At 38.1% G+C, this 12367-nt stretch overlaps 1 protein-coding gene across 1 annotated transcript in view; it reads left to right on the top strand.

Annotated features, from left to right (window-relative positions):
* LOC101741968 (flotillin-2) overlaps positions 1-12367 on the top strand; it is a 436009-nt gene that overhangs the window by 132953 nt on the left and 290689 nt on the right. The window lies entirely within an intron of this gene.

A 12367-nucleotide genomic window follows, 5' to 3' on the forward strand; every position in this document is an offset into this window, starting at 1 on the left:
CTGAATTAGAGAGGCAATATCGAATGGCATTGAAGACAGCGGGTAACTTTCCTCGCAATACGAGTTCAGAAGTAATCTGGGAAATGCTTGATGAGGATCCGTGGTACATACGTGCCAGGGACCTTCATGAAGATATGCTCCGCAAGTTAAAAGATCAGCAAATCCCTGGACTTACACTCCCTGGGAATAAATATGATAAACTGAACCACCATAATCCTATGTTGCCTAGCCTGCGCGCAGGTGAAATCGATTATGTTGACAAAAAAGAAAGAGGCAAACCGCTCTCCAAGCGAACGGTTCCTCCTCGTATTCCTATCCTTTAGCTTTAAGATTGATGTAAATAAAATATATAGCTTATGCGTGAGCCAGTTCATGTATGAACTGAGCCCTATTAACTTTACTCTTAGATCTTAGTTTAGACATATAGGTAAATAACATCGCCTGAACTTGGCAGGCTATTGAATTGTAACGCTAATTATAAAAAATAAAGTTGATTCTATTCTATTCTATTCTATTAGACGTCTGTGCGATATAGTGTGATATTCGATATATTTCTACCTACCTCAAACGATGTCTTTAGCTACTAATGTTTTTTGTGTGGGATATTTTGTTACATATTAAATGAAACCCTGCGTAATTCTGTATCCAGTTTAGCAAGAAACAAGATCAAACTAGAAGGTTCTTCCTCAATATATAGCTACAACGCAATAATAGAAAAACATGTCACTGAATTAACATACAACATTAATCTAAACCTCTTATAGTATTGAACTGCTCAAAAATATCAATATTGAAATCTCATGTCCTAGCTGAATTACCGACGTAAATTAAATCTTTAAATTTAACCAACTTGAACTTCAAGTTTCCTATTTTTAATTAAAGTCAATCTTGCAACCGAGCGGTATGAGGCTGCCTTTCGGATTATATTAAAATCAGATAAAATTCCGTCTTCGTTTCCGTATAGCCATATAATTAGCGAACTCTATGTTAGTGGAGATAAATAAGTCTCCAACTGCATTCTTGTTTCTATTCATATCCTTAAATTATTTAAAGTTAAATGATATAATTCTGGGTGATCCGTTGGTGAAACTGTCTTTTTTGTGTGTTTGATTTGTTGGAACAATGGTTAATGGAAAAGAGTTAAATAGCGTATTTAGGAATACCGTGTATTTCGCCAGACTCAAATCGCTACGAGGATAACTCTACAAAACTATCGGAAAGAAGTCACCGGACCATCACTTTATATGCTAGAAGCGATGGAACAGTTACCGGAAACCGTACCATTCTCAGGCAACTGTCGCCGCATGGTTTGAAAGATAATGGCGAATTTTTAACTAAATTACGCCTCGCCGGATTTTTCTGCCATCGTCAGGAATCGCGATCGTATGGTACATTCATCGAAGAACTGCTATTTATAGGGCAAATGCTAGAAAATTCTTTCAGGCTAAGTTCCGTGTAAGAGTATATCAGTGATGATGAAGCGTACGACTAGGGCAACTAGGTAAAAATACTTATCAACATTATGAAAAGCATTATGGTTTGTTATTTGCTCTCCATATTAGCGGGAAACTCTTACTCAAAATAAATAACTTAAACATAAATACTCATAATGTTTTGGATATGTACAATATATTAACAAAAAGGGAGAAAACGACGGTAGGCACTAGACGATACTAATTTATATTAATACATATTACGATTTATGTTCAACTTAAATCGGCACGCGAATCTTGTTGACTGGCGTCAGGTAACATTGCGCATTCGGGAATTCCGATCGCGGCCGGTGACGCCCGAATGCGACTTGGTGTGCCATTGTTGCACGCTACAGCATGATTGTATCGTAGCAGAAATAGCAGGACGTTTCCGATCCGGTGGTAGATTCTGCGAAGCACTGCTCTTGCTGGGGCCAGTGTTAGCAACGCCTTCTGGTTTGAGCCCCGAGAGCTCACCAATACATTAGGGCTATGCTGACATAGCCTCTCAACGCTAACATCTTGGGGAGGAAAAAAAAAAAACAAAAAGTAGCAGTACAAAACAAATAAATAAAAAATGTTGGCACTAATAAAATAAACCGTTAGCAGAGTTCCGAAATACATAATATAAAGTGTGATTTTAACTAAAAACCATTTTGATGTCATTCAACTTTATCAAATTTACATAATTGAAATAAATAAAAAGAGGCCAATTAGATCGCTAAAAGATTTTGTGTTCTTGAAATACCAATAACACGTCAATTAAATTATCAGTGTAGATGCTGGAGTCATGGTCCAGGCGGCTGGCCGATCCTTCGGCTGGTCGTAGGACCGTCGAGTCGATTCGCCCGATTCTTGTGGATTGGGTGAATCGTGACAGAGGACGCCTCACTTTCCGGCTCACGCAGGTGCTCACTGGCCATGGTTGCTTCGGTGAGTTCCTGCACCGGATCGGAGCCGAGCCGACGGCAGAGTGTTACCATTGTGGTTGCGACTTGGACACGGCGGAGCACACGCTCGTTGCCTGCCCCGCATGCGAGGGTTGGCGCCGTGTCCTCATCGCAAAAATAGGAAACGACTTGTCGTTGCCGAGTGTTGTGGCATCGATGCTCGGCGACGACGAGTCGTGGAAGGCGATGCTCGACTCCTGCGAGTGCACCATCTCGCGGAAGGAGGCGGCGGGGCGTGTGAGAGACGCACAAGCCCGCCGCCGTCGAGCGGGGGCCAGGGAGGCGGATCTCGCCCAAGCCCTGGCCCTCTAAGTGTTTCGGGTCCCCCTCATATGTCGGTCTGGGGCCCAGCGAAAGGGGCCTAAGAAGACGACGTGCAAGCTGCTCTGCACGCGTTTTACGCAAGAGCATCCGCGTGATGGAAGGCCGGCTATCCTCGACCCACGCTAGTTCTGACCCAGCGGGGTATTTCGTAGGATAACCCATTCAAACTGGCGCCATCTAGGCGGGCTTCGGACAGCCTGCCGACCGAGAAGGCTGGTGGTCGTGGCGCCGACGATCGCTGGCCCGGCGTCCCGAGGGGGAGGGTGATGGGAGAGATGTGCTCCGCACTAAACGCTTTCCTTTTCATGAGTTCTCTCTCATGCGAGGCTTGGACAGGAGGTTTTAGTCGGTTCGACTCCGACATGCCCCACCCTCCATCCCCAGTGGAGGGTGGGAGTCCGGCGATTTCCTCCTGACAAAAAAAAAACTGTGTAGATGATCGCATTACATTTAAAAACATAATTGTCTCAAGGTTGGTGACGCCATTTATATCATCGTTTAAGAGCTCCGGTAACCACTTAACACTAGGTGGGTGAGTGCTGCGATTACTTTCTGACCCATAAAAAAAATGCGTCAGGCCTTAATTGAACAGGCGTGGGGACCTCGTAGGAGGCTCGGCCACCGACCCAAAAAAAAAGGCCTAAACTGAACGACGTTGTTTTTTAAATGTGAGTCAAAAGTTTTTTATTCTCCGAATATGTGATATTTTTAGCTTCAGCGGATAAAATTACACCTTTTTTTTTATGAAATCACGTGGTTCACCTGCCTTTCGCATTGTATGTTTGTGATGTACGAGTTTTTTGGGTATGTGGAAGTTTTCGCGTTTATAATGGGTTGTAAAAACCAAAATGATGCAATCTGATTTTAAGCCCAAACGATTATTTTGTTTTTAGTTTCAAAGTCGACATTCAGAAGTCCTTCAAGTAGCCCAAGCTTGCCACGCATGATGCTAAAAATAAACGTTGCCGGTTGTAAAACAAAACTCTTTGTACAATATATTCTTTTTATTTTTTTTATTTTTTTATTGTTTAGATGCGTGGACGAGCTCACAGCCCACCTGGTGTTAAGTGGTTACTGGAGTCTATAGACATCTACAACGTAAATGCGCCACACACCTTGAGATATAGTTCTAAGGTCTCAGTATAGTCACAACGGCTGCCCCACCCTTCAAAACCGAAACGCATTACTGCTTCACGGCAGAAATAGGCGGGGCGGTGGTACCTACCCGTGCGGACTCACAAGAGGTCCTACCACCAGTAAAATATTCGCCAGTTTTATAACTTAATACTGCATATTACTTAGAACCATTATGTTTATCCACAAATCATTTTTGTTACGTACCATCCGGCTTAGGAATGAATTTCTTTCTACGGTGTTTTCTCATCGCTATGACACGCCCTTTTTCGAACGGGGTTTTAGGACAGTTCTCGATGGTGGACAGTGGCTGAATCTACCCCTAGAATTGTTAAAACTATCAGGTGGGGTGGCTCATCCAGTCGTCGCCTTCGAAATCCAGAAAAATAATAAAAATACTGACAATATACAACCAAAAAAGTTATATCATAAATAGCAATATTTTTATTAGATGAATGGGCAAAGGGGCCGTTGAATTTAAGCTTTTACTTACATACAAGCAGTATGTTAGCGCAATACGGTGGTATTTCACAGAGTGGGTTGTTGTCTAATCCTAGCAAGTCCCCTTTTACGACACCTTCTGGAAAATATAGATTAATGTTAATTCTCCATACACCCAAATCGATGATACTTTTCAAAGTATCTCGTCGTTGAGGCCACTGTACCTCCCAACATTTTCCATTTAATGGGATCGTCCTACCATTTCTCACTCCGGTAACTTCTGCGTCCCTGTCAACTCTATCCAAGCAAATAAGCTTAGATCTGTCGATACCTTTTTAGGTCTCTGGTTTGCATTTTAAACACGCGATATCCCTTCTTTACATTGGGCCCACTACAACTGCCTGATCTTACAACTGTATGAACTGTTGGAACTTTATACGAATCATGAAATTCATGTGGTCATGGAAAGAGTCTTTTATATGAGACAAGCGGCCCGCTCCGGCTCCGGTCTTTAACAAAAATTTCAACGATATTTAACGCTATTTTTTTTTAAAGTAAAATAACACTTATTGCGGCATAACTATAACTGTCGCGACACTTTTTGTAAATAATAACGTGTTCTACAAAGTCGTAGTAGGTACATTAGTTTATTCTATCATCAATAGTTTTCGCAGGGCAAGCGATGTAAAGAATATTTTAGGTAATATTTTTACACCTTGGGTTACATTATTGGAGTTTTAAGTAAGGATTCTTAATTTTTTTCAAAAAAGATTATAACCTATGTGACTCGGGAACAGTGTAGCTTCCAAACAGTTAAAGAATTTTTCAAATCGGTTCAGTAGTTTCGGAGCCTATTCAATACAAACAAATCTTTCCTCTTTATAATATTAGTATAGATTAGTATAGATGTATAATTTAGAATGGATGTGAAATTAATCTCTAGTTCACAAGGCAGAAGAAATAGAGGCAGACTTAAGCTTTTTAGTACGTTGGGTTTGGTATTCATGGGGTGCCTCGACATCATGCGTTAAGCGGCCGAGAATGTATCTTCACCGTAGAACACATTACTCAGAATCATAATTACACTGTTGCGTGTAACTCAGTTTTTTTGGACTTCACCAAAGATACGTCAGTGTGTTTTTTTATCTACTTCATTATTATTTTTGTGGAATCGGACTATGTCTAAGTTCAGCACGTTAGCATCGGTCTTATGAAACCAAAAAAAAAATACACATTGTGATTGAAAGAGGGTTTTTCCGTGCGAGTAAATGTACCTAACCACTAAATTATTGGGTTTTAAAGGGGATTTTTCCACACACCCACTAAATTATTAATAATGTTTTAATCTTTTTAATAACTTTACTAAAAGTTTTTTTTATACAATAGCGACTTCATAACGAGGGGCTGCATAAACATTCACGTATTTACTTGAGTATGAAATTATTAATAATGTTTTACGGCCGTCTGGTGTAGTGGTAAGTGACATGGTCACTACATACGGGGATCGCGGGTTCGAATCCCGCCAAGGGAAGATATTCGTATGATAAATATAAATGTCTTTTCCAGGGTTATGGATGTATATTAAATATATGTATGTGTATAATAAAAATCTTACATTTATTTCCGTTATCTGGTACCTGTAACACAAGTTCTTTACGAACTTATCACGGGATCAGTTAACGTGGCGTGATTGTATATATAAAAAAAAAAAAAATACTAAAAGTTTTTAGTTAAAATAGCGACTTCATAACGAGGGGCTGCATAAACATTCACGTATTTACTTGAGTATATGAATTTATTAAAACTTGACAAACAAGTTCCGCGGCACATTATAACATAGCCATGAACGAATCGGAATTTAGCGGTAGGCAGCGGCTTGGCTCTGCCCCTGGCATTGCTGAAGTCCATGGGCGACGGTAACCACTCACCATCAGGTGGGCCGTATGCCCGACTGCCTACAAAGGCAATAAAAAAAAAAAAAAAAAGAACACATTCGATTTCTTTTGGCTTTGTCTGAATGTCATTGTTGTTTGAAATAATTAATAATCTGAATATTTATTAAATTTTAAATAATTTAATAGTTTTTAAATTAAATATTAAAATATATAAGGAAGAATTGGTGCGTAGTTTTAATACCTCGTTGAAATTTCTTTTTTATTGTCCTAGATGGTTCACCAGGATATCCTGGTGTTAAATGGTTCCTGGATCCCGTAGACATTACAACGTGATGGTGACCTTGAGATGTCAGGATAAAGTATCGACTAGTGGTAGGGCTTATTGAGAGCTTGCAAGCATTGTACTGGTTGCTGCTCTGGGTCATTGGTTGGTTTTCGAAAAGCTTTGGGTTTTTTTTTATGAAGGAAGGATTACTGGTGGCCCGGAAACCTTTCCAGTTTCATCTGGACAGGTAGGCGAGCAAAGGCTCAGCCAAATAGTTTTGTGTTCTATTTGTCTGGGCGCTTTATATCTATAAAATATGTTAATGTATGTATGTCAATGTTTTGTATAATGTTTTACTTAAGATGATTTATTTTGCTCATTTCGGCCGCGAAATATTCGTGCGTTCTGCCTTTGAATATTGAGACACAAGACAAGGAAGGAGCTAGTTCAATCTTCTACGTAAATTAATAATAAATTTATTAATACCGCTCTTCACCAGCGATTTTTTTTTGTTTTATGTTTGATATGATGATGATAAGCTAATTAAAATGTATCGGTGTTTCGTGTACTAAGTCTACTGAGCACCGATGTAAAACTGGAAACATAACAATGCATTTTAAATGTCATTTCGGTTTTGTTATGGATCCAAAAGCGTACGCCTAAAAATTAAAGTGCGGTCAAAAGTTTAATTTATCTTTTGCTGAATCATTTTTTTGGGTTAGCCTAAAACACTTAAAAGACAAGAATAAGTACCTGAGACCTTGTATAATAATAATAAAAAGTTACAAAAAAAAGATTCAGATCGTTAGGAGACCAAAAAAAAAATCGAATGATTCAACACGAAAATACGTTTTTCTGAATCAAATGACGTGCGTAATTCTATGACGGTGCATTCTGATGTATCACGGGTCATTTTAACAAATTATCGATACATTTATCGATAATTTGTTTTATCGTCTTCTCGCATTAAAACTGTATAATCTAAAAAATTACTAATTTTACAGGATAATGTTTTAAAGGCTAACATGTGATATTTTAAATATTAATTATCTGTCTATTAAAATAAGATAAAATTATGAATTAATTTTGTTAATAGCAGCCAAAACATATGTAAAATATATATAAAAAAAAAAACTAAAACTAAACTACGCTCTTTTAACAGTATTTCTGAGAAAAATACTGGTGATACCAAATGATTCCGCATATTATCTCAATTTCGAATATTTTAGGAAATTGTACACTTTTAATGCGAAAAGACGATATGATTTCGTGCATCTTGCCGAAAGAACAATCAAAGAATAGCTTAATAAAAATTTTAAATGCATAAACAAAAATTAAAAATGATACTCGGGTCGGGGGTCGTGGGTTCGAATCCCGCCAAGGGAAGATATTTGTATGATAAATATAAAATGTCTTTTCCAGGGTTATAGATGTATATTAAATATATGTATGTGTATAATAAAAATCTTACATTTATTTCCGTTATCTGGTACCTGTAACACAAGTTCTTTACGAACTTATCACGGGACAAGTTAACGTGGCTTGATTGTTAGTAAATATTTATTTATTATTATTATTTATTTATACTATCATTTATTCTGTAACTAACAAATAGTACCTATATTGGTTTTTTAGAGATATTTTATTTGAAATGTGACACAAAAATAAAACTATCACGAAATAGTATTATATTAATACGTTCGTCAACCATACTTTGTTTAAGTGCAAAGAGATAGGAAGTAGTCGAAGATCTTGACGTGCTGATGATGTAGCGTGAAGGCTGCAATTGTTTCATCGCTGGTCACCTGCGGTAACAACAAAAAGAATATCTTTCATCTAGTGGACGACAAACCGACGGTCCGAATCTTATTGTTCGAAACTTTAATGTATACCTATATGCAAGCATAACTTGAATTTATTTTTAGCGAGATTCAGGTATCTGATTCGACTATTATCAAAGCCGGCAATGTGACTTTTGGACAATTATTGGTAAATCAGAAAAACGAATTATTGACTTTGTATTCTATTGGCAGTCACAAAACTCTTCTGAACGACATCTTAGATAAATAACAGGTTAACTATTAACCTTTATTTAATGCAGGTTTTGAACCGTATTCTTTGAAGGAGACGATTATATTCAAATCAATCTGTATTGACATATCAATTAATTTTTTTTGTCCAAATGCACAGATTGCCACCTTTGATAATAGACGACTCATCTGTCCAATATCTTGTTTTCTATTAAACGTCATTAGAATAAATTACCGACCGCATAATCCATGCAATTATTCGGCGATCATAAATTTGGCAAACTATAAAAATTAATAGGGCTCAATCTAATTTAGAGACCACAAAATCATCATTTAATCACGGTAAACGGGACAAAAAGCTTTCCTATTGACGTAAATGGAAATAACCAAGTTAATAATAGTTTGTAATCAGTGTATAATAAAATAGTAATTAGTTAGTAATCATCTATCTACGCGCTAGGTCGAAGGCAATAAAATTTCCCAGAGAAAAAATATCATTGATAAGACATCTGGTATTAGGTACGTGTAGCCGAAGAACTATGGTATCTTACGGGAATCCTAAATCGACATATCGTACTTCCTACTAATATTATAAATGTGAAAGTCTGTAAAAATTGATGGATGTGTATATTTGTTACTCTTTCACGCAAAAACTAATGAATGGATTTTGATGAAACTTTGCAATAATATAGCTTACACATCAGAATAACACATGGCTATAATTAATAAAGATATCGCGTGAATTATTCAAAATATAACTATAAGTGTCTCAAGTAAGTAGGAACAAATCGGCCATCTGCGAGATATTCTGGCTTGCAAAAATTGTTGGAGTTACACGTACATAATGTATAATGAAAATGTTTATCTTAAATAGTCCTACAAAAAATCCCGCGAGAGCATATATCTATCTCTTATGTGTAAGCCATTATCCCCAAAATAGAGAACCATAAATATAATAAAAATTGACAATTCATTTCTAACCCATATTTGGTAGTAACAAATTGATCCATATATGAAAAGAAATAAATACTTTTATCGCATCTGGTATTTATAGTAGTTAAACTTTGTCATTTACACTACATTATTTGGGCAAATATTTGAAAAGTTATATAGCAATAAACTGAGTGCGCTATATTATGAAAGATGAAGAGAAAAAAATTAATAATTGATCAAGAATAAATTACAGTTCCCGAAGCGAAGCGAGGCCGGGTCGCTAGTCTATTAATAATGCAGTTAGTATTGATGACGTCATTAAGAACGAACGTACATAATGACGTTTAAGTGGAAAAAGAAGCCGAGGACGCACTAAGCCAGGTATTTGCGCCGTCTAATTAATTAGGAGTGTTCGTGTATTGTATTGTGGGTAATCAAAGGGCTGGGAGTTTATGCATAAGAGCTATGCAACACACCTGTGTTCTGACGAAGACGCCCTTAGGATATCAAGTATTCTGAGTACGTACGTAGGGTATACCATGTTTATTGTTTATATACGTCCTGAACGCGGTTTTTAATCTTAATCTTAATAAAGAATGGATCTCGTACGCTCGATAGTCTTTCGTGACGCGGCAGTCAGGAGCTTCTTTGCTTGTATAATACGTCATATTGATATGAAATTGCGATAAGAAGTATTTAATTTTGTATTAATCAACTCTCCACTAGCCGTCAATAAGTTTATCCGTACTTAGCATACTTACGTACTTCTTAGCTTTTCCAATTAATTGAAAAATGTTTCAATTAGTTAATAAATAAATAAATCAAAAAGAGAATTGTGCAATATTAAAGTTTTTATTTTTAAGTACCAGGACATCATAAAAAACATTAAATTAAAACATAACAATAAATCCTGTTTTGGATTCGTTCATGGTTGTATTTTACTGGGGTCGGGGCCGCAAATATATTTTCTGCTGTTAAGCAGTCATGCATATTAGTTTGGTTGCTGGGACAACAGTCAAGTACTATTCCGACTTCGTTCTCATGTCTCAAGGCGGATGTCGGTGTTGATGTTGTGATGCCTATGAACATCGCTAACCACTTAACACCAGGTAAACCAAAGCAGTAAAAATAATAATGCTATAAAGAACCCGTATGACATAATCAACATAAGACGTAAGAAAAATGTTGATAGCTAATTTAAAAATTGCGAGTCTCGTCGAACCGTCGCTTTGAGTATTTTATAGCCATAACCTTTTTAAAATCCTTTTAACCTTTTTTTATTAAATCCTTGCTAATCCAAAAGGATTTAAGAAAATTTATAGCTATTTTGTTGTTCTACGCAACCTAAACGGATCTCGGGAGAATACTGTCTACTTGAACAGCAACTCTTCTTCGTCTCAGCATGCTTAGTGTGCCAAGTCCGCAGGGTTGAACCAGGAGCGTAGCATCTTCTTCGACGAGCTTTTGACTTGTTTATGTATTATATACGTATGTACTAAAAAACTATATATACAATTTTATTTCATTTTCAAAAGCACCGCGAGCTGATTCGGTGTATCCGACCAGACATAGTTTTAGCGGCGGCGGCTTTGCTTTATCCTTCGCCCGGGGCAAATATGTAACTAGCGGCGGCCACGATAAGAGTGTTAACGTGTCGTGCCGCTTTATTAAAGTAGCGTTATGATGCTACCTTAAAATAATTTCTTATAGAAACTACTTAGAAGGAGGTACTTGACCTTTGAGACAAGGTATGGCCTGGCTAAAGATTTTCATGCCGGGGGTAGAGTGACCACGCCTAGTTCAGGACGAGTACTAGCAGTGATGCCGGGAAGTACGGCTGTGTTTTTCGTAGGGTTGTTGTTGATGCACCACAGACCTAAATGGGTGGCCGCGATTTGGAACTTACTCTCGATGAACGACATCTTCTTACTCGAGTAGTAGATAGCCATATCACCGACGAAGAAGGCTAATTGTGTCGCTGGAGAACGGGATATGTCGTTAATGTACAAACTGAAAATTAGCGGGAAATGAGCGAAGTGAGATTTGACACGAGATAGAGCGGATTCCCTCCAATCGACATCGGAAACGGAACGGTTCAACAAGAAGTCTCGTATGATGAGCACGAGGCCCCTCAATCGTAACCATCACCCTCCCCCTCGGGACGCCGGACCGGCGGTCATCGACGCCACGACCACCAGCCCTCTCGGTCGGCAGGCTATCCGAAGCCCGCCTAGATGGCGCCGGTTACAATGGTCCGAAAAAAAAAATTTTTTTTCTTTTTACTTATTAGCTGCCAATTAATCATCTCTAACAAAATCATCAATATCTTTTGGGGAAAACAGTCTCACTGCCTATTATAGTGTTAATTAATAACAAGATTTTTCTGTGTTCCGTAACAAAAGCAAGGTACTGTAAAAATAAGTAGAACTCGTCAAGGAGCTTGGTGCGAAACTAAACCCGTAACATCAGCACGCTGAGTTTCTCGCCGGATATTCTTAGCAGGTCGCGATTCCAATTCGGTAGAAGATGCATTTGGGAAGCAGCTACTTTTGAGTTGTTAGGTCTCCTTTGAACGCGCTCGGACAACTGTCCTGGCGTAACTGGAAAGGTTTTTCGGACAACAATAACCCTTACCATCCTAAAAAAATAAACTGCAAATAAAATTAATAGTTTTAGTACAAAAAGGTTTCGACTTTGATTAAAAAGAATGCTGATGCTCTTAGAACATTTTTTTCCCTACCTAAGCTGAGAGCCTTGAGAGGCTATTTCAGCGTAACCTTAACTAGTAGGTGAGCTCACGGGGCTCAAACCGGGAGTGTTGCTAACACTGGCTATAGCAAGAGCCGTGCTTCGCAGAATCTACCACCGGATCGGAAACGCGACCCACTGAAAAGATCCGGTGAGAAACTCAGTGGGCTGTGTC

The sequence above is a fragment of the Bombyx mori genome, chromosome 16 (genome assembly GCF_030269925.1).
Source record: "Bombyx mori chromosome 16, ASM3026992v2".
Taxonomy (NCBI): Eukaryota; Metazoa; Arthropoda; class Insecta; order Lepidoptera; family Bombycidae; genus Bombyx; species Bombyx mori.